The sequence below is a fragment of the Haematobia irritans genome, chromosome 4 (assembly GCF_050003625.1).
Source record: "Haematobia irritans isolate KBUSLIRL chromosome 4, ASM5000362v1, whole genome shotgun sequence".
NCBI classification, from domain to species: Eukaryota; Metazoa; Arthropoda; class Insecta; order Diptera; family Muscidae; genus Haematobia; species Haematobia irritans.
Genome location: NC_134400.1, coordinates 7,145,849 through 7,167,446, shown reverse-complemented (window position 1 = coordinate 7,167,446; position 21,598 = coordinate 7,145,849). Strand labels below are relative to the sequence as shown.

The following is a 21,598-nucleotide window of genomic DNA, read 5'->3' as shown; positions in this document are numbered from 1 at the left end:
TAAAATTTTGACTAAATTTTCTATAAAAATAAAATTTTGACTAAATTTTCTATAGAAATAAAATTTTGATAAAAAGTTTCTATAAAAAAAACTTGACAAAATATTCTATAGAAATACAATTTCAACAAAATTTCCTGTAGAAATAGAATTTTGATAAAATTTTCTATAGAAATAACATTTTGATAAAAAGTTTCCATAAAAATAAAATTTTGACAAAATTTTCTATAGAAATAAAATTTTATATAGAAATATAGTTTTAACAAAATTTTCTTTATAATCAATTCAAAACATTTTTTTTTTCGAATAAAAAAACATGTTTTTTATACTAAACAACAAATTTCATCGGCAACTTCAAAATAAGATTTTTTTTAATTTGATAGATTTTTGGTACATTTTTCTTTAAAATTTGGGAGAGTATTTTTGGTACGAGTGGCAACCGTGCTTTGAGTCCAAGAATTTAAAAAAAGGTAACACCTCGCTCCAAAATGAAATTTTCTACCCAAGATGCTTTCTTTTACACGCAAAAAAATAATTCTTTCATCCCAAACGAAATTTTAGACAAATAAGATTTTTTTAATTTGATAGATTTTTGGTACATTTTGAGTCCAAGAATTTAAAAAAGGTAACACCTCGCTCCAAAATGAAATTTTCTACCCACTATGCTTTCTTTTACACGCAAAAAAAATAATAATTCATTCCTCCCAAACGAAATTTTAGACAAACAAAGATTGTTTCTCAATTGCTTTTCGCTGTAAGGAAGAAGAAAAGTATAAAATGTTTGTGATAAACGTTTATTCTTTTCCAGGATGTCAAAACAATTTCATAAAGACTAATCCAAAAAAAAAAAACATTCTTTTCTGGCTAATTGCATTTTCTCTCACATCTTTCTCACATTCACGAGGTTTTTTAGTTCTTAGCACCTTTTTCTGTAATGCAAACAAGGTAGAAGGAATTATTCGATTTTATAATTCTTTTTTTTTAATTTGACATTTCGCCTGGACGGAGAATCGAACCGCGGAGCATGCAATTTCTAAGCCAACACACTATCAACTGGGCTACGTAGCTGTTATTGTCAGCAATAGACAAATATCGTTATAAGTTATATTTATATAGCAGAGTTTTCGGCGCCTACGAGCCGATTAAACAAATTTTATTTAACGGCAACATAAATTTAGTTGGGCACCGTGGATCAATGGTTAGTACGTCCGCCATGCATACCAAGGGTCGTGGGTTCGATTCCTGCTTCGACCGAACACCAAAAGGTTTTTTTTCGATTCGACCTTTTTAATTATTTTCAAACATCTATTATTATTTTTGGGCTTTTAAGGTCAGGTATTTTAATGCGAATAAAAGATTAATTTATTCCATTTTTGTCATCCAACGTTTCGCTGGGCGATTCCAGCTTCTTCAGGGATGGTATTTTTATTGAATCTGGCAATTTTATAATATAACAATTATTATTTTTAATTTTACATTATTATATCAACTGGTTAGTAAAAGGAAATACACTTACATTTAATCTTTCGTCAGGTTATTTTCTATTGCACTTATAAAGTTTTCTTATTCGCTAACATATGATATGAGACAAACACAAAACTTTATATAATTGCTGAAAATAATCAGATTTAAAACTAAATATCACAGAGCTTTCCTATTATCTAGATCACAGTTGAATATTTTTTTTTTGTTTTTTTTACATATAAAGGGCGGTTAAATTTCAAGGGCCCATGTTGATTTTGAATAAAACATAAACTATTTAGGAAATTATTGTAATTTTATTTTATTATGATTTATTGGTATTACAGATATGTTGGTAAGATTCCGAAAAGATGATCAACATTACATATTACTGTATTAAATTTTTACTATGAAAATGGACTGTGTTGTTGGTTCAAAAATATTTTATTGAAAAAATAAAAATTTTGTAACAAACGAATTTTTTTGGTGATAAAAGTTTAAAATTTTGGAAGAAATCCAAAAAGCTCTAACAAAAGAAAAACGTTTTCGGTACATGTTTTCCAAACGTTTTATTTCTTTGCGAGAAACAAAAAATAGAAAACGAGTTCATTATTTAACGTATATCAAAGTTAGCTTACATTTTTTGCAAATATTTTGTGTTGGTTTATTAATTTTTTTGTCAAAATTTTCTCCAGCCCCGATTTATTCTTTCTTTATTCCAGATATGTCTCAAAATACCCATAAATTGAATGTTCAACAAAGCAGAAGAAGACATTTTCCGTACAATCCGTAAAAAAATTTGACAAAATTTTCTACAGAAATAAAATTTTGACAAAATTTTCTATAGAAATAAAATTTTGACAAAAAAAAATCTATAGAAATAAAATTTTGACAAAATTTTCTATAGAAATACAATTTTGACAAAATTTTCTATAGAAATTAAATTTTGACAAAAAAATTCTATAGAAATAAAATTTTGACAAAATTTTCTATAGAAATAAAATTTTGAAAAAATTTTCTATAGAAATAAAATTTTGAAAAAAAAAAATTCTATAGAAATAAAATTTTGATAAAAAGTTTCTTTAAAAATAAAATTTTGACAAAATTGTCTATATAAAATGTTCGGTATAAAATTTTGATAAATGAAAAATTAATACTACCATATTGACTACGCTGCACAATAATGATTTGGCGCCAATGATCTTTACTTTTAATTAGTTGTGGCTTTTGTGAAAATGAAGAATTGAAGACGAAAAATGATAGTAAAAATCCAAAAAATCGCACGAGACAGTCCAATTTTTCCTATAAAACGTGTAGTTAAAGTTCCTACTATAGGCGTAAATAACTCTTAACCAATTTGTACATTTATTTCCAACTTATTTTAGTTGTCCTTCAAGAAAGACCTTTAACAACCAAATAAATGGTCTAAAATTACCATCCATTTCTGAGAAATTAACAGATTTTTTTTTCCGTCTGTACGTTCGTACCTTATTCGTAATTAATTTGAATGACTTAATTGCGTTTCCAAACATTTATTTTACAATTAAAAATAAAATCTTAATTTCAATTGTTATCTGGATATCGTTGTTTCAAAAACTTACCTTTATGTTTGTATGTGTTTAAAATTTCCAAGAATACAGCACTTAGCCTTGTGATGATGGTTCAATGATACCAAGAGAGAAATTAAAACAAAATTTACATTTCCCTTAATAACAATGATGATGTGTTTTTCCGAAAGTATATCAAGCAAAAGCTAATTTCCTTCAATCACATTTCACGGGTGTAAAGATCTTAAAGAACAATTTAATGGTATTTAATTTCATTCTCTTTATATATTTTTGTAACAAGAGCCTAAAAGTAGACTACGCAAAATACAGTTATACACACACAGCCAAACAGCGTTGAGACCCTATTTATGTTTTAGTTGAGAAATTCTTTCGTAATTTTCTTTAAACTTAGTATTAGAATAAAGCGGGAACTTTAATGCCTCTGCTAGTGTGTGTGAGTGTTTTTTATTTTGCTATAAATTCATTTGAACTTTAATAAAAAAAAAATACTTTTTTATTGCACTTTTATTGTTTGTTTATTTCTCTTGATGTTATTGTTTTGCTTTCGAGTTAAGTTAGACGATATTTGATTTGTATGTAGCATACTTTTAGGGGCCTTGATAGCTATAGAGGGAGGGGGGCCAAGATTAGCTTTATGTCCAATGGTTGTCAACACAATTACAATGGCAAAAGCAAATACCAAAAAAAAAAAATAACAAAGTGTAAATTAATTTATTACACCATTGTATCTGCATATAAATGAAATGGTGAATGGTCTTCTCACAATTCTTGGCTACACTTTTCAAAGATGCCTACACATACATGGGGGAAATGTAGAAGCAATGCTATGATGGTGTTGTTGTTGTTGTTATTGTTGCTTTAACTTCACTTTGTTAGCGTAGAGGCTTTTGTAAACTTGTTGGCTGCTTAGTGGGGATGGCGAGGGGGTAGGGGTTTACATTGACAGAGAGCTTGTTGTGTAGAATGTTGTCACATCACATCACCGGCATAGCTTCACTCAGTCACTCACGCCAACATGCCGTTTATCTTTGTTAAAGCAAAGGCAGCACGAAAAAAAAAAAACAAAACAGAACCGACACACAATCGTAAAGACGACACGCTACACGCGCACACACAAACACACACAGTTTACCGTACACCGATTTTAACACCTGCGTTTCGAATTTTATGGCCGTTTTGTTGTATCTCAGGTGAGGTTAAGGCAACGGAAATCGTTTAGTATGTAGTTGCCATTTAAAGCACACCCGCGTTAGGCGTTAACGAACGAACATGACACAAACGCCATTGCCATCATTAAGGCTTTTTTTGTTTTGTTTTTCGGTTTTCGTTTTTCACCATTGATATTTTTGTGGTAACCTCATTTATGTGTTAATCAATCAAATGTTTGAATTTTATGTGCTAAATTTTTTTGTGTTTTTGTTTTCGTTTGATTTTCTATTTTTTTTTTTTTTGGGAATTTATTTCACAGGCCTTACATTGAGAATCATTTGCAATGTGTTGTATTTTTTGTTTTACCTAAAAATAGGCTTTAATTTCATAACACCTTAAATTCACAAAAGTCTTGCACTACCGTACACACATACACACACACCCAAGCTCACTTACAAACACTCACTCTCCTGTTAAGCACCAACCAGTATGGGAAAGTGTGTTGGTTGTGTTTTGTTATGCTTTGTTGATATTAGTATGTGTGAATAAATTTTCATAAATTTTTGATGCGCTTCCGTCTACCGTTCTTAACGTTTCGTTATCATAGACTGATTTCATTTTAGCTATGCATCTAGCATATCCCTTTGTTGGATGGTTGGCTGGTTGGTTGGTTGGCCACGCTATGCTACCCATAAGGGACTCCCCCTATTTTGTGTGCCAGTATTTCGTTTAAGCGCATGCGTTTCATTTTTAATTTTATCTCCTGAATGACGATGATGAGAGTGTAGAATTCAAATCCTTCCAATTTTAGTGTAGACTTTCCAAGGATTTACTGGATAAAAAAAAATGTAGTGTGCAGTGTGTTTTGTTGTTTCCCAAAGAACATTGAGCATTCGTGTGGGCTACTGTGTTGTTGCTCTTCATATCGTTTCATATATCCGTTGTATTCTAAAAAAAATTGTACATCGCATTTTACGTATGTTGACTTGTTTTTATACCCTGCTCCACACTGTGGAACAGGGTATTATAAGTTAGTGCATATGTTTGCAACACCCAGAAGGAGACGAGATAGACACATGGTGTCTTTGGCAAAAATGCTCAGGGTGGGTTCCTGAGTCGATATAGCGATGTCCGTCTGTCCGTCTGTCCGTGAACACATTTTTGTAATCAATGTCTAGGTCGCAGTTTTAGTCCAATCGACTTCAAATTTGGCACAAGGATGTGTTTTGGCTCAGAATAGATCCCTATTGATTTTGGAAGAAATCGGTTCAGATTTAGATATAGCTCCCATATATATATTTCGCCCGATATGGACTTATATGGCCCCAGAAGCCAGATTTTTACCCTAATTTGCTTAAAATTTTGCACAAGAAGAACAATTAGTACTATAGTCAAGTGTGCCAAATTTTATTGAAATCGGTTCAGATTTAGATATAGCTCCCATATATATCTTTCGCCCGATATGGACTAATATGGTCCTAAAAGCTAAAGTTTTGACCCAATTTGGTTGAAATTTTGCACAGGGAGTAGATTTAGCATTCTAGCTATGCGTGCCAAATTTCATTGAAATCGGTTCAGATTTATATATAGCTCCCATATATAGCTTTCGCCCGATTTACACTCATATGACCACAGAGGCCAATTTTTTGCTCCGATTTAGTTGAAATTTTGCACAAGGAGTAGATTTAGCATTGTAGCTATGTGTGCCAAATTTGGTTGAAATCGGTTCAGATTTAGATATAGCTCCCATATATATCTTTCGCCCGATATGCACTTATATGGACCCAGAAGACATAGTTTTATCCCGATTAGCTTGAAATTTTGCACAAGGAGCACAATTGGTAGTATAGTCATGTGTGCCAAATTTGATTGAAATCGGTTCAGATTTAGATATAGCTTCCATATATATTTTTCGCCCGATATGGACTTATATGGCCCAGAAGCCTGAGTTTTGGCCCAATTTGGTTGAAATTTTGCACAGGGAGTAGATTTAGCATTCTAGCTCTGCGTGCCAAATTTGGTTGAAATCGGTTAAGATTTAGATATAGCTCCCATATATATGTTTTTCTGATTTCGACAAAAATGGTCAAAATACCAACATTTTCCTTGTAAAATCGCCACTGCTTAGTCGAAAAGTTGTAAAACTCACTCTAATTTTCCTAAACTTGTAATACATATATATCGAGCGATAAATCATAAATAAACTTTTGCGAAGTTTCCTTAAAATTGCTTCAGATTTAAATGTTTCCCATATTTTTTTTACTAAAATTGTTTTCCACCCTAGTGCATTAGCCAACTTAAATTTTGAGTCTATAGATTTTGTAAAAGTCTATCAAATTCTGTCCAAATCAAGTGATATTTAAATGTATGTATTTGGGGCGAACCTTTATATAGCACCCAACACATTTGACGGATGTGATATGGTATCGAAAATTTAGATCTACAAAGTGGTGCAGGGTATAATATAGTCGGCACCGCCCGACTTTAGACTTTCTTACTTGTTTTTTTTGCTGTTTGTTTTTGGATCTATGTTTGATTTTTCATCAAGTGGGTTTTGAAGGATAAATTCGACAATTTTTCTTTTTTTTATTTATTCAGTTAATTTAGTTTTTCATACGATAATTACTTTTCTACAGACGCTACACTAAAAAACAGAGAACTTAGAAGAAAGGAATTTTTTTGAAAATGTAGATAAATTTTAGAAATAGATTAATTTTAGAATTGAAATGCATTACAAACGCAGATGTCATGCCGATTTCACAAAAATATTATATTCTATATATATAAAATTCAATCTATGTTTGTTTATTTGTTTGTTTGTTTGTTTGTATGAACCGAGTTGGATCCGAAACGGCTGAACCGATTTACTTGAAACTTTCAGAGATCATAGGGGACGATCATGTGGTGAAAATAGGGTACCTCATTTTTTGAAACCTGGTCGCGGAGGGGGACCTCCCCTTTTTCGGACTATTTGAAAATTGGACCAAAGTTGACCGATTTGCTTGAAATTTTCATTGAAGGTTGGGGTTGGCAACTAGACAAAGATCCGCTACTTTATATTTCGATATTTGGTGGCGGAGGGGGACCTCCCCTTTGTTCGACTTTTTTTTAAAGTACAGTGAAAACAAAACTAAACTCCCCCGACTGAAATTTTACGGAAAAATGGGTGAAGTTATGAAATTTATATCAGGTTCCTGATTTTTTAATAAAAATAAAAGGGCATAGGGAGACATCCGCTTCTCTGAAGTACATACAGAGAAACAATTAAACTTTACCGAGTTACTTGGAATTTACAGAGGACTGGGGAGAGATCGTAGCCTCTGTCAACCGTAATAGTTGATACCTGATTTTGTGATTTTTGGACGGAAGAGAGGCCGCCCCTTTAGGCTTATAATTTGCTTGACATTTTCTGGGACGTTTACAAAAGATACGTTTTCGACATTTGGTCGGGGAGGAGGTCCTCCTCTAAACCTGCAAAAAAAAATGGCTCTATTAACCATGTTCCTTAATCTATATCTGTCCATAAAGCTCGAAAAATAATTGTATAATTAGATATAATGCATTTGGACGTCAATTGTCTGTTTCGGTATCAGGCTAACATGAAATATAAAAAAATTTAAGTTTTCTTGAAATTTACAAAGGAAGCGGTGGAAAAGGTTATAAATGAAGAGGCAACCTTCATTGCCCCACACTTGAAGGAAAGTTTCAAGAATTTTCAGGGAAGGCTAGGGTGCTATTCACTACGGTGTTTGTCGATATTGTATCGGGGAAAGTGACGTCCCTTTAAAACAATAGAGCAAAAATTAAACATCTCCGATCTACTTGAAATTTAAAGGGAACGTGGGAGGAGGTGATGAAATTTATACATGATTTTTAAATTAATATATGATTTTTCGATATCTGGTTGGGGAAGGGGAAAATTGAAATAAACTTTGTCGATTTACTTCGATAGAATTTATAGGGACCATTGAGTAGTTGCGAAATTAATATAGGGTACGTGATAGTCCGCTATCAGGTAAGAGTGGAGCGAAGGTGGGGAGAGAGTTCCCTTTTGTTGGTTTTTTCTCTTAAATTAAAAGTGGAGGGTTGTCCGTAAATGGGAACTCGGTATATAATTTTATGATTTTTGCTTAGGCTTCTTTCTTCCAGACTTCTTATTAGTAAAGAGAGGGTTCCCTTTTGTCCGTTTTTTTTTTCTTAAGTTGAAAGTAGAGGGTTGTCCGTAAATGGGAACTCGGTACATAATTTTATGATTTTTGCACAGGCTTCGGCCAGACTTCTTTTTAGTAAAGAACTTAAATTTACATGAAATTGGCAGCCAACGTAGAGGGTGCATTATTTTCCAACATTTTAGCAAATGTTAATGTGGTAAAATTTTTTACTACTTTTGCCTTTTCCGATTTATTGGATGGGAAACAGTAATTCTTTGTATGTTATTATGATCGTCCCCTATGATCTCTGAAAGTTTCAAGTAAATCGGTTCAGCCGTTTCGGAGCCAATTCGGTTCATACAAACAAACAAACAATCAAACAAACAAACAAATAAACAAACATAGATTGAATTTTATAAAGGGTGATTTGTTAAGAGCTTGATAACTTTTTTTTAAAAAAAAACGCATAAAATTTGCAAAATCTCATCGGTTCTTTATTTGAAACGTTAGATTGGTCCATGACATTTACTTTTTGAAGATAATTTCATTTAAATGTTGACCGCGGCTGCGTCTTAGGTGGTCCATTCGGAAAGTCCAATTTTGGGCAACTTTTTCGAGCATTTCGGCCGGAATAGCCCGAATTTCTTCGGAAATGTTGTCTTCCAAAGCTGGAGTAGTTGCTGGCTTATTTCTGTAGACTTTAGACTTGACGTAGCCCCACAAAAAATAGTCTAAAGGCGTCAAATCGCATGATCTTGGTGGCCAACTTACCGGTCCATTTCTTGAGATGAATTGTTCTCCGAAGTTTTCCCTCAAAATGGCCATAGAATCGCGAGCTGTGTGGCATGTAGCGCCATCTTGTTGAAACCACATGTCAACCAAGTTCAGTTCTTCCATTTTTGGCAACAAAAAGTTTGTTAGCATCGAACGATAGCGATCGCCATTCACCGTAACTTTGCGTCCAACAGCATCTTTGAAAAAATACGGTCCAATGATTCCACCAGCGTACAAACCACACCAAACAGTGCATTTTTCGGGATGCATGGGCAGTTCTTGAACGGCTTCTGGTTGCTCTTCACTCCAAATGCGGCAATTTTGCTTATTTACGTAGCCATTCAACCAGAAATGAGCCTCATCGCTGAACAAAATTTGTCGATAAAAAAGCGGATTTTCTGCCACTGATTTTGGTAATAAAATTCAATGATTTGCAAGCGTTGCTCGTTAGTAAGTCTATTCATGATGAAATGTCAAAGCATACTGAGCATCTTTCTCTTTGACACCATGTCTGAAATCCCACGTGATCTGTCAAATACTAATGCATGAAAATCCTAACCTCAAAAGAATCACCCTTTATATATAGATTTTGTCAAAATTTTATTTCTATAGAAAATTTTGTCAAAATTTTATTTCTATAGAAAATTTTCTCAAAATTTTATTTCTATAGAAAATTTTCTCAAAATTTTATTTCTATAGAAAATTTTGTCAAAATTTTATTTCTATAGAAAATTTTGTCAAAATTTTATTTCTATAGAAAATTTCGTCAAAATTTTATTTCTATAGAAAATTTTGTCAAAATTTTATTTCTATGGAAAATTTTGTCAAAATTTTATTTCTATAGAAAATTTTGTCAAAATTTTATTTCTATGGAAAATTTTGTCAAAATTTTATTTCTATAGAAAATTTTGTCAAAATTTTATTTCTATAGAAAATATTGTCAAAATTTTATTTCTATAGATAATTTGTCAAAATTTTATTTCTAAAGAAAATTTTTTCAAAATTTTATTTCTATAGAAAATTTTGTCAAAATTTTATTTCTATAGAAAATTTTGTCAAAATTTTATTTCTATAGAAAATTTTGTCAAAATTTTATTTCTATAGAAAATTTTTTCAAAATTTTATTTCTATAGAAAATTTTGTCAAAATTTTATTTCTATAGAAAATTTTCTCAAAGTTTTATTTCTATAGAAAATTTTCTCAAAATTTTATTTCTATAGAAAATTTTATCAAAATTTTATTTCTAAAGAAAATTTTGTCAAAATTTTATTTCTATAGAAAATTTCGTCAAAATTTTATTTCTATAGAAAATTTTGTCATAATTTTATTTCTATAGAAAATTCTGTCAAAATTTTAAATGTATAGAATAATTTGTCAAAATTTTATTTCTATAGAAAATTTTGTCAAAATTTTATTTCTATGGAAAATTTTCTCAAAATTTTATTTCTATAGAAAATTTTGTCAAAATTTTATTTCTATAGAAAATATTGTCAAAATTTTATTTCTATAGATAATTTGTCAAAATTTTATTTCTAAAGAAAATTTTTTCAAAATTTTATTTCTATAGAAAATTTTGTCAAAATTTTATTTCTATAGAAAATTTTGTCAAAATTTTATTTCTATAGAAAATTTTGTCAAAATTTTATTTCTATAGAAAATTTTTTCAAAATTTTATTTCTATAGAAAATTTTGTCAAAATTTTATTTCTATAGAAAATTTTGTCAAAATTGTATTTCTATAGAAATTTTCGTCAAAATTGTATTTCTATAGAAAATTTTTTCAAAATTTTATTTCTATAGAAAATTTTATCAAAATTTTATTTCTATAGAAAATTTTATCAAAATTTTATTTCTGTGAAAAATTTTGTTAACATTTTATTTCTATACAAAATTTTGTAAAAATTTTATTTCTATGGAAAATTTTGTTAACATTTTATTTCTATAGAAAATTTTGTCAACATTTTATTTCTATAGAACATTTTGTCAACATTTTATTTCTGTTGTTTTGTTTCATTTCAGCTTAAAACCATACATTGACTAAACTACAAGTGTAGCTTAACCAACAGAGGAAAAGAATGTTTGTCAAATTTATATAGAAAATGTTGTCAAAATTTTATTTCTGTAGAAAATTTTGTCAACATTTTATTTCCATAGAAATTTTTTTCAAAATTTTATTTCTATAGAAAATTTCGTCAAAATTGTATTTCTATAGAAAATTTTGTCAACATTTTATTTCTATAGAAAATTTTGTCGAAATTTTATTTCTATGGATAATTTTGTTAACACTTTATTTCCATAGAAAATTTTGTCAAGATTTTATTTCTATAGAAAATGTTGTCCAGAATTTTATTCCCTTAGAAAATTTTGTCAAAATTTTATTTCTATAGAAAATTTTGTCAATCGAAATATCTATCAAACAGTGAAAAATCTATATTTTTGGTAGGATTGGCAAGCGCGGTCAGAACACACCAAGGACTAGACTAGAGCCGTTCTTAGTCTACAAAAATTCAGACAACTGTCCACTTTTGAGAAGTTTCACAGTATATAGGTCAACTGAGAATCGCCTCTGATGTCCGTCCGTTCGTCTGTCCATCTCCTTTCATACGAAACCGTCATGATAATAGAGTACATTTTTGAAGTACCTGCGGATTCAGCCCCCTACACCAGAAAGCCTCATTTGGATATTCTGGACCTCTGAAGAGATTCCAGTGGCATATAATTTTTACCCCAAGAGATCGACGATGGAAAAAAATGCTGAGTTCATTTGTTTAATGTTATTTGTTTACCAAATGGAACCACGCAACGAGGTCCTTATCCACCACAGAATAATCCTGCAGATAGATGTGAAAGCGATGACGAAATGTTGTAAATTTTTTAATAACAACGTGAGTTCAGAGAACATGAACATTTTCACTCACTCATGAAGGGCAATGAAACATCAAAATTTTTGGACCCACAATTTATGCATATTAAAGACAAATTTCTTAAAAATTAAGAAATTTTAATTAAAAGAATGTTCATAATCTTAGCTCTAAAAATATTTTTCTTTATATTTAGGACACGAATTTCTAAAATTTAATATTCCGTAGAGAAAATATTTTTGATGTAAAGATATAATCTCAATTGAGATATTGAATTGAATTAAAGAAAAAAAATTTCCTTAAGATATAAATATTGTCCATGATGGCCATAATATTTTCATGGCCATGAGAACTTGTCGTTTTTTGTAAGCACTCACATCCATGCATACTTTTTTTTGTTGCTCTGCAGATATGAAGACAAAAATCATGATGAACTGTCAAGTTTAATTATTTTATATAATTTAGTTTCACACCCAACCTCCCCCTATAGTTCCCATTGCAACCAAACGACAAAATAGTTTCCTTCCATTTTGAACTTAACATTCATGTTCCATGTTTTTTTAATTCTTTTTGTGTTTTTTTTTACGGCCAACCATCCACAGAACAAAGAAAATAAACTAAAACTAAAATAAACGAATTGTAAAATTTATTGTGGTACATGATAACCCAAATCGAAAGTTCTCTTCCGACATAGGAGGAGTAAAAAAACCAAACAAGTCCACAACCAAATATCTCTAAAGCTCTTAAAACTTTTGACAAATGCACACAAATGCTATGCGGTTCACAGAAACAAACCCGCACTAAAGCCAAACAAAAAATTTGTAGTAGGTATTGGCCTTTTTTACATATGAATTTGTTTTTAAAATATGTCCTTGTAGCTCCTTACGGCCTTTACTATTTTCCATAGCACTAAATAAGAACAGTGTCCCACACACACACACATACAAATTGAGCCTTTTTTTGGGACAATATACCAAAGGCCAGGATGCAGCAGTAAATCCTATGCAACAGACACTAGACTTAGATTTTTAAGTGAGTGGTAGTTACTTATTGATATTTTTTGGGAGTCCTTGATTTCAATTACAACACTACTGTGGCCTGGGTAAAAGAGATGTGACATGGATGAAAATGTACTAACTAGAAAAATTAATTCTAGGGTAGGTTAGCTCACAGACCTTTTGTGGGTATTTATAATTAGTATATGTGGGTGGCTCAATAAGTACTTAACCTTACAGTCTGTTGCAAGAGTAATCGTATTTATAGCTAGAAATAAAATTTTGATAAAATTTACTATAGAAATAAAATTTTGACATACTTTTCTATAGAAATAAATTTTTTTCAAAAATTTTTATAGAAATAAAATTTTGATAAAATTTACTATAGAAATAAAATTTTGACATACCTTTCTATAGAAATAAAATTTTGATAAAATTTTCTATAGAAATAAAATTTTGCAAAAATTTTCTATAGAAATCAAATGTTGACAAAATTTTCTATGGAAAAAAATGTTGACAAAATTTGCTATAGAAATAAGATTTTGACAAAATTTTCTATAGAAATAAATTTTATATAGAAATTTTTCTACAGAAATAAAATGTTACAAAAATTTTCTATAGAAATAAAATTTCGCAAAACTTGTCTATAGAAATAAAATCTTGCAAAAATTTTCTATAGAAATAAAATTTTGTAAAAATTTTCTATAGAAGTAAAATTTTGACAAAATTTTCTATAGAAATAAAAATGTTGACAAAATTTTCTATAGAAATAAAATATTAACAAAATTTTCTGTAGAAATAAAATGTTGATAAAATTTTCTATAGAAATAAAATTTTGCAAAAATTTTCTATGGAGTAAATTTTTACAGAATTTTCTATAGAAATAAAATTTTACTAAAATTTTCTATTTACAAAAAATTTTTACAGAAATAAAATGTTGACAAAATTTTCTATAGAAATAAAATTTTGACAAAATTTTCTATGGAAATAAAGTATTAACAAAATTTTCCATAGAAATAAAATTTCGACAAAATTTTCTATAGAAATAACATTTTGACAAAATTTTCTATAGAAATAAAATTTTGCAAAAATTTTCTATAGAGTAAATTTTTACAAAATTTTCTATAGAAATAAAATTTTGCTAAAATTTTCTATAGATATAAAATTTTTACAAAAAATTTTTACAGAAATAAAATTTTGGCAAAATTTTCTATACTAATGAAATTTTGACAGAATTTTCTATACCAATAAAATTTTGACAAAATTTTCTATAGAAATAAAATGTTGACAAAATTTTCAATAGAAATAAAATTTTGACAAAATTTTCTATAGAAACAACATTTTTACAAATTTTTCTACAGAAATAAAATTTTTACAAAAATTTTCTATAGAAATAAAATTTTGCACAAATTGTCTATAGAAATAAAATTTTGCAAAAAAATTCTATAGAAATAAAATTTTAACAAAATGAAATAAAATTTTGCAAAAATTTTCAATAGAAATAAAATTTTGACAAAATTGTCTAAAGAAACAAAAATTTTGACAAAATTGTCTAAGAAACAAAAAATTTGACAAAATTTTCAATAGAAATAAAATTTTGACACAAATTTCTGTAGAAACAAAATTTTTACAAAATTTTCTATAGAAATAAAATTTTGACAAAATTTTCTATAGAAATATAACATGGGGCACACGTTTTCCTTCATATTTCGATTATGGAGCAAAATACAATTCCGAGTAAATGTCATTTTGTGATGTTTCATGTAAGGATAATGCCGATTTAACATCAATCAAATAAAAAAATGTGGTAGGCCTGGGGTTATGAAAAAAATCTAACTTCTTAAGAAAAGCCTCAAAAGTATCAGCTTTCTGGGTATTTAGAAGACATTGTCATAACAAATAATGGTTAAATCTTATACCTCGCAACCAAAACCATGGCTGACATTGATGGCCTAAGTTAAGCAATAAAATTAAAACTTTTTTTTCAGGGCCAAAATCAGGTTTTGCCAATGTTAGTTTGTAAGAATATTTTAAATATTTTAGTTGGAGGATTTGGAAAACGTTTTGCATAAATATTTCGACCAGCTGTCATTAAATACTCAATGTGAGATACGTTCGCAAAAAAAAAAAGAAAAACGTGCACTTGCTAAACTTTTAACCTTAAGTAGGCAATACGAATAAAAGCAAACACCCCAATTTGCTATAAAAAAAAAATTAAAATAAGAGAGGGTTGGGCGTGTCCCCAGATATGGATTATCACAAGTGTTTCCATGTGCATTAGAATTCTCCAATGAATTTAATCATAGACAAAAAAAAGCGAAAAACAAAAAATGAAAATATAACTCAAACAAGGCGTTCTTCAGTCCCATTATCATCGTCATCATCATCATTTATGTGAGAGATTTATGCGTAGCTTGGGAAGGCCTAGGCCTTTTGTTTTAATGCATATCAAATTCTCATTTGCGAACATTTTGAAGACTCATAAAAACAGGCAGTCATCAAGGCACTCTCATTCACTAGAAGAAAAAAACTTAAATTATACCTCAAAATTGTTATACGAGTATAATGGCGAATATTTTGTTTTTTTTTTTTTCTTATTCCTCGGGGTTGTCAACACATCGACACAAGACATAAAAGTTTTGAAAAAAATATTAAAACCAACCAACATCTACATAAATAACCACCAAAGTAACTACGATAGGAAACGTATGGTACGCAAATTATTCAACAATATAAATTGTCCACAATAATGTAGTTATACGAGGATTAGTCTCAAAAGGCGGGAGAGAGAGAATTTTTGGAAAAGCAGGAAAAAACTAAAAACGCAAAAAAGCAAAAAACTGATCATACACAAAAAATATCACAAAAATTTTTCCACTTAGAAATTCAATTAAATTAAAAAAAAAAAACATATTATATACACAGAAAAAATATCAGCAATATTTTTTTAATTTAAATTTAATAAAATAAAATAAGAAAAAAAAACAAAAAAAAATATTACAAAAAATTTCCAATTAGAAATTCAATTTTTTAATTAAAATTTAAATTTAATAAAATAAACAAAAAAACAAAAAAAATATTACAAAAAATTTCCGATTAGAAATTCAATTAAATTTAAAAAACAAAACATATTATCAATATTTTTCTAAATAAAATTTTAATTTAATAAAAAAAAAAACCAAAAAATATTACAAAAACTAAAAGACTAAAAAAAAATATTACAAAAATTTTTCCAATTACAAATTCAATTAAATTAAAAAATATATACACAGGAAAAATATTAATATTATGTTTTCTGATGGAGATTTTAATTTAAAAAAAATACATATGATTATACAAAATATCACTATGATTAAAAAAATATATTTTTTCAAAAATTTCCAATTAAAACTAATTCAACAAGAGAAGAGATTAGGGATTGATATGAGATTGTTATGAGTCGAAGTTTTTCGTAAATTTTTTTCCAAAATTTCCGAAGAGTGATTTTTATTTTTTTTTTGTCAAAATTTGATACAGCGACTTTAAAATTTTTAATGCATTTTTACCATTGGGAGAGCTTTCCACTTCCCTCTTTCAGTGAAATTTGATTTTCAAAAAAAAAAAAAAAATACTTGGATCCAAAGATTTTGACCTTCCCTTAAGGGATATTGGTATTGACTACGGATTCTTTAAAATAAAGACATTTTTAGTGGCTAGGACATTTTTAGTGGCTTTAAATCTAGGATTAATAAAATTAAAATTATATTTACAGATTTCATATATCGAATTTTCATTCCCTTTTCCCGATATATTAATAAATCTATTCACGGATACAAACAAATATCAGTTAACCCTTAAATGCGCACTGTATCTTTTAAGATACAATCACAAAAAAATTCTTACGTCTTAAAATTTTGACCGAATTCTACGAAATCAAGTTTATTGCATTTGAAACATTATATCGCAGTTTTAAAAAATATGTTTTTCCAGAAAAACTATAGAACTTCTGTGTAAAATGAAACCAACATTGAAAAAAACAAATGAAATGAAATTTTGTTCGAAAATTCAAAAGCCTACAAATTGGAAAATAATTAATTTTACCAGAAATAAAAGGAATGTTGGTAAAAAATTGTATAGCGTAAAAATATCTCTATGCTCTATGCTCTACTATAATCAAATTGTTTATTTGCAAAAGGTAAATTTTTTTTCTTAAATTCAAAAAAAAAAACTATACCACGGATGCCAAATCCTCAAAATAAGTCTTAGTCCATATTTGAAGCGTTTTTATCTTAAATCGCAAGATTCAATATTTCAGTTAATTTAAGGACGATTTCTTTTACTTTAAGAACAAGTAGCCTTGATTCAAAGACACAGGCCTTTAACAGAGAGACGCAATTTTTCAAAATTTGTGTCCTAAATTTATTTAAAAAAATTAGAAGCAAAGATTTTAACCTTTATTTAATTAAAAATTTCATTATTTTAAAGAAATTTTTCCGCAAATTTGGCACATCCTAAAATTTAGGTTGCGTAATCTTTAATACCTCGTACATAGTTTTTCCTGTGTAGGAGTATGTCAATATTATGAACTAATATAAAATAAAATTGGGTTTAGTGCCATATAAGGTTCACTTTTTTTTGAGTGTATGGTCACACTAGGCAAATATTTGCCAAAAATGAGTGTCAAATTTTTTGCCAGGACGATTTTTGAAATATCTGCATACCGTTTTTGGAAAGTGCTCCTATCGTACCGTACAGCTGCAAATCTTTCGTTCAGACGAAAACGTGGTTAGCGTGTATTGCACCAATGTTGCTCGATCCGACGAGGGCCACGAGCTGCCCTGGGAACTCGCAAAAGATAGCGATCAGGGGCCTTTAGGAAGAGATTATGGTGACTACCGCAACACTATATCAATTGCGGAGCATATAGATTTCATGCCACTTTTGTGTTGAACAATAAAGGTAGGACAATGAACCCTCGAGGACAATGAACCCTCTGTCCCCGTCCTGACTAGTGGACATTTTTCCCAAATAAGTCTTTCCTCAATTTACCACTTCTTTGCCGTCTTCGAACTTGGTATGAGCAGGCAAGTTGACAATGGCTCGAAAAAAAAACACGAATGACATAGAGACTAAAAAGTTATGATAAACTTTTCCAATTAGCGACAAACAAGCATTAAAGATTCTCCCACACCATTGAGCGAAGCTGTCAAACTACACTAAGGCGTATCGGCCTAAGGAACTCTAACCCGCCCCTCCTCTTTCCACAAAAACATAAGTGGAAGTTTTTTAGATGGCCGTTGAAACACAAACGAAAAAAAATTAAAAACAGATTGCCTACTAAACTTACAAATACAATTAAAAACAATAATAAAAACCACAAAAACAACAACAAACAAAATCAACCGAATACATTTGTTAATGTCCCTATTTTACAGAATAATGGGTGGATTCTCTAGGCCATGTAGAGGGGCGGTGGTGATGAGAATGTTTTAACACTAAAACAATAGCGCTTATGTTCACATGGAACACGTGCCCATAGTCTCACAGGGGTAGACGATTGTCAACGGAGAAGGGGAAGTTTTTTTTTTTTGGAGGGGAAGCCAAAGTGGCTGATTTGACAAAACTTACCATAGATGCCTTAAGTATCAATGTGGCCAGAAGCAACGGCTGTCGATGTCCATCGTTAAGAGCGGTGCTACATGATGGTCATCATAAAGTTTCCTAGCATGGTCATTGTCATTATCATCATTCCATGTTTGTGCCTATTCGAAAAAAAAAACAAAAATTTTATTAGAACAAAAAATGTCATTATCAGTGTAATTAGGAGGCCAGTTAGCAATACGAATAGTGATAACAATCATAGACAATTTCTAGGAATTTCCAAGGAAAATTGAAAGTAATTTTCCCCCATATTCCGAATTCTATTTTTGGTGATAGGGCGGTTGGTTTTAATTATAGGCACATGGACTGGAAAGTGTAAACTGGATATTCTGATTAAGTAGATTGAGACTCCTGTTCGCTAATCTAGGTTACTAAAGAAAAGCTATATTATCCTAAAATATTATTACTCTCTTTGCAGGTTCGATAAGGTTGGAAAGATGATACTGGATTCCTTGCATCATGTCGGCTGACAAACACCTATGTAAGTTTTTGGCTTTTTGTGAACTCTAACTTTTTATATCCATCATAAAAATTCTCTAAAGAAATATAGAAAAAAAAAAATATTGCAAAAATTTTCTATAGAAATAAAATCTTGCAAAAATTTTTATAAAAGTAAAGGTTTGACAAAATTTTCTATAGTAATAAAATTTTGACAAAATTTTTAACAGAAATAAAATGTCGACAAAAATTTCTATAGAAATAACATTTAGAGAAAATATCTTTAGAAATAAAATTTAGAGAACATTTTCTATAGAAATAAAATTTAGAGAAAGTTTTCTAGAGAAATAAAATGTTGACAAAATTTTCTATAGAAATACAATTTTGCAAAAATTTTCTAAAAAAAAAATATTTTGCAAAAATTCTGTATAAAAATAAAATGTTAACAAACATTTCTATAGAAATAAAATGTAGAGAAAATTTTCTATAGAAAGAAAATTTTGCAAAAATTTTATATAGAAATAAAATTTTGAGAAAAATTTTCCATACAAATAAAATGTAGAGTAAATTTTGTATAGAAATAAAATTTTGCAAAAATTCTCTATAGAAATAAAATTTTGCAAAAATTTTCTATAGAAATAAAATTTTGCAAAAATTTTCTATAGAAATAAAATTTTGCAAAACTATTCTATAGTAATAAAATTTCGCAAAATAAAATTTTACAAAAATTTTCTATAGTAATACAATTTTAGAAGAATTTTCGAAAGTAATAAAATTTTGCAAAAATTCTCTATAGAAATAAAATTATGCAAAAAATTCTATATAGAAAAAAAAATCAAAAATTCCCTACAAAAAAAATTTGAATTTTCTATGGTAATAAAATTTTTCAAAAATTCTACTTAATATATAAAATAAAATTGTGCAAAAATTTCCTATAGAAATAGAATTGTGCAAAATTGTTCTATAGAAATAAAATTTTGCAAACGTTTTCAATAGAAATAAAATTTTGCAAAAAATTTCTACAGAAATAAAATTTAGCAAGCATTTTCTAAAGAAATAAAATTTGCAAGAATTTTTGGTGTTGTGGTCGAAACTGCAAAAATTTTCTACAGAAAAAAAATCACAAAAATTCTCTATAGAAATAAAATTTTGCAAAAATTTTCTACAGAAAAAAATTGCAAAAATTCTCTATAGAAATAAAATTTTGGAATATGGAAATAAAACTTTGCACAAAATTTCTACAGAAAAAAAAAATATAGCAAAAATTTTCTAATAAAATTTTAGAAGAATTTTCGAAAGTAATAAAATTTTGCAAAAATTCTCTATAGAAAAAAAATTCAAAAATTCCCTACAAAAAAATTTTAATTTTCTATGGTAATAAAATTTTTCAAAAATTCACCTTAATATATAAAATAAAATAAAATTGTGCAAAAATTTCCTATAGAAATAGAATTGTGCAAAAATGTTCTAAAGATATAAAATTTTGCAAACATTTTCTATAGAAATAAAATTTTGCAAAAAATTTCTACAGAAATAAAATTTAGCAAGCATTTTCTAAATAAATAAAATTTGCAAAAATTTTTGGTGTTGTGGTCGAAACTGCAAAAAATTTCTACAGAAAAAAAATCGCAAAAAAATCTCTATAGAAATAAAATTTTGCAAAAATTTTCTACAGAAAAAAATTGCAAAAATTCTCTATAGAAATAAAATTTTGGAATATGAAAAAATAAAATTTTGCAAAAATTCTCTATAGAAATAAAATTATGCAAAAAATTCTCTATAGAAAAAAATCAAAAATTCCCTACAAAAAAATTTGAATTTTCTATGGTAATAAAATTTTTCAAAAATTCTACTTAATATATAAAATAAAATTGTGCAAAAATTTCCTATAGAAATAGAATTGTGCAAAAATGTTCTATAGAAATAAAATTTTGCAAACATTTTCTATAGAAATAAAATTTTGCAAAAAATTTCTACAGAAATAAAATTTGGCAAGCATTTTCTAAAGAAATAAAAATTTGCATAAATTTTTGGTGTTGTGGTCGAAACTGCAAAAAAATTCTACAGAAAAAAATCGCAGAAAATCTCTATAGAAATAAAATTTTGTAAAAATTTACTACAGAAAAAAATTGCAAAAATTCTCTATAGAAATAAAATTTTGGAATATGAAAAAAAAACTTTGCACAAAATTTCTACAGAAATAAAATATAGCAAAAATTTGCTAATAAAATTTTAGAAGAATTTTCGAAAGTAATAAAATTTTGCAAAAATTCTCTATAGAAAAAAAAATTAAAAAAATAATAAAATTTTTCAAAAATTCTCCTTAATATATGAAATAAAATTGTGCAAAAATTTCCTATAGAAATAGAATTGTGCAAAAATGTTCTAAAGAAATAAAATTTTGCAAACATTTTCTATAGAATTAAAATATTGCAAAAAATTTATACAGAAATAAAATTTAGCAAGCATTTTCTAAAGAAATAAAATTTGCAAAAATTTTTGGCTGCAAAAATTTTCTACAGAAAAAAAATCGCAAAAAATCTCTATAGAAATAAAATTTTGCAA

The 21,598-nt window shown here is 28.2% G+C and overlaps 1 protein-coding gene and 1 long non-coding RNA gene across 6 annotated transcripts in view; both read right to left on the bottom strand.

Moving 5' to 3' along the window:
* Nucleotides 1-21,598, bottom strand: part of cmpy (crimpy) — a 465,170-nt gene that overhangs the window by 92,555 nt on the left and 351,017 nt on the right. For 2 of the 5 annotated variants that reach the window (XM_075304859.1, XM_075304858.1), the window contains exon 8: nt 18,563-18,696. The gene's annotated coding sequence lies outside the window, so the exon portion shown is untranslated. Of the gene's footprint in view, nt 1-3,059; nt 3,249-3,827; nt 4,783-18,562; nt 18,697-21,598 lie in introns of those variants that run through there. The other 3 variants (XM_075304861.1, XM_075304862.1, XM_075304863.1) reach the window with 3 other exon arrangements.
* LOC142236872 (uncharacterized) lies at nt 1,359-1,663 on the bottom strand. The gene is made up of 2 exons (XR_012722239.1): nt 1,514-1,663; nt 1,359-1,431 (listed from the first exon to the last, which is right to left on the bottom strand). It is a non-coding gene; the product is annotated as an uncharacterized LOC142236872 (long non-coding RNA).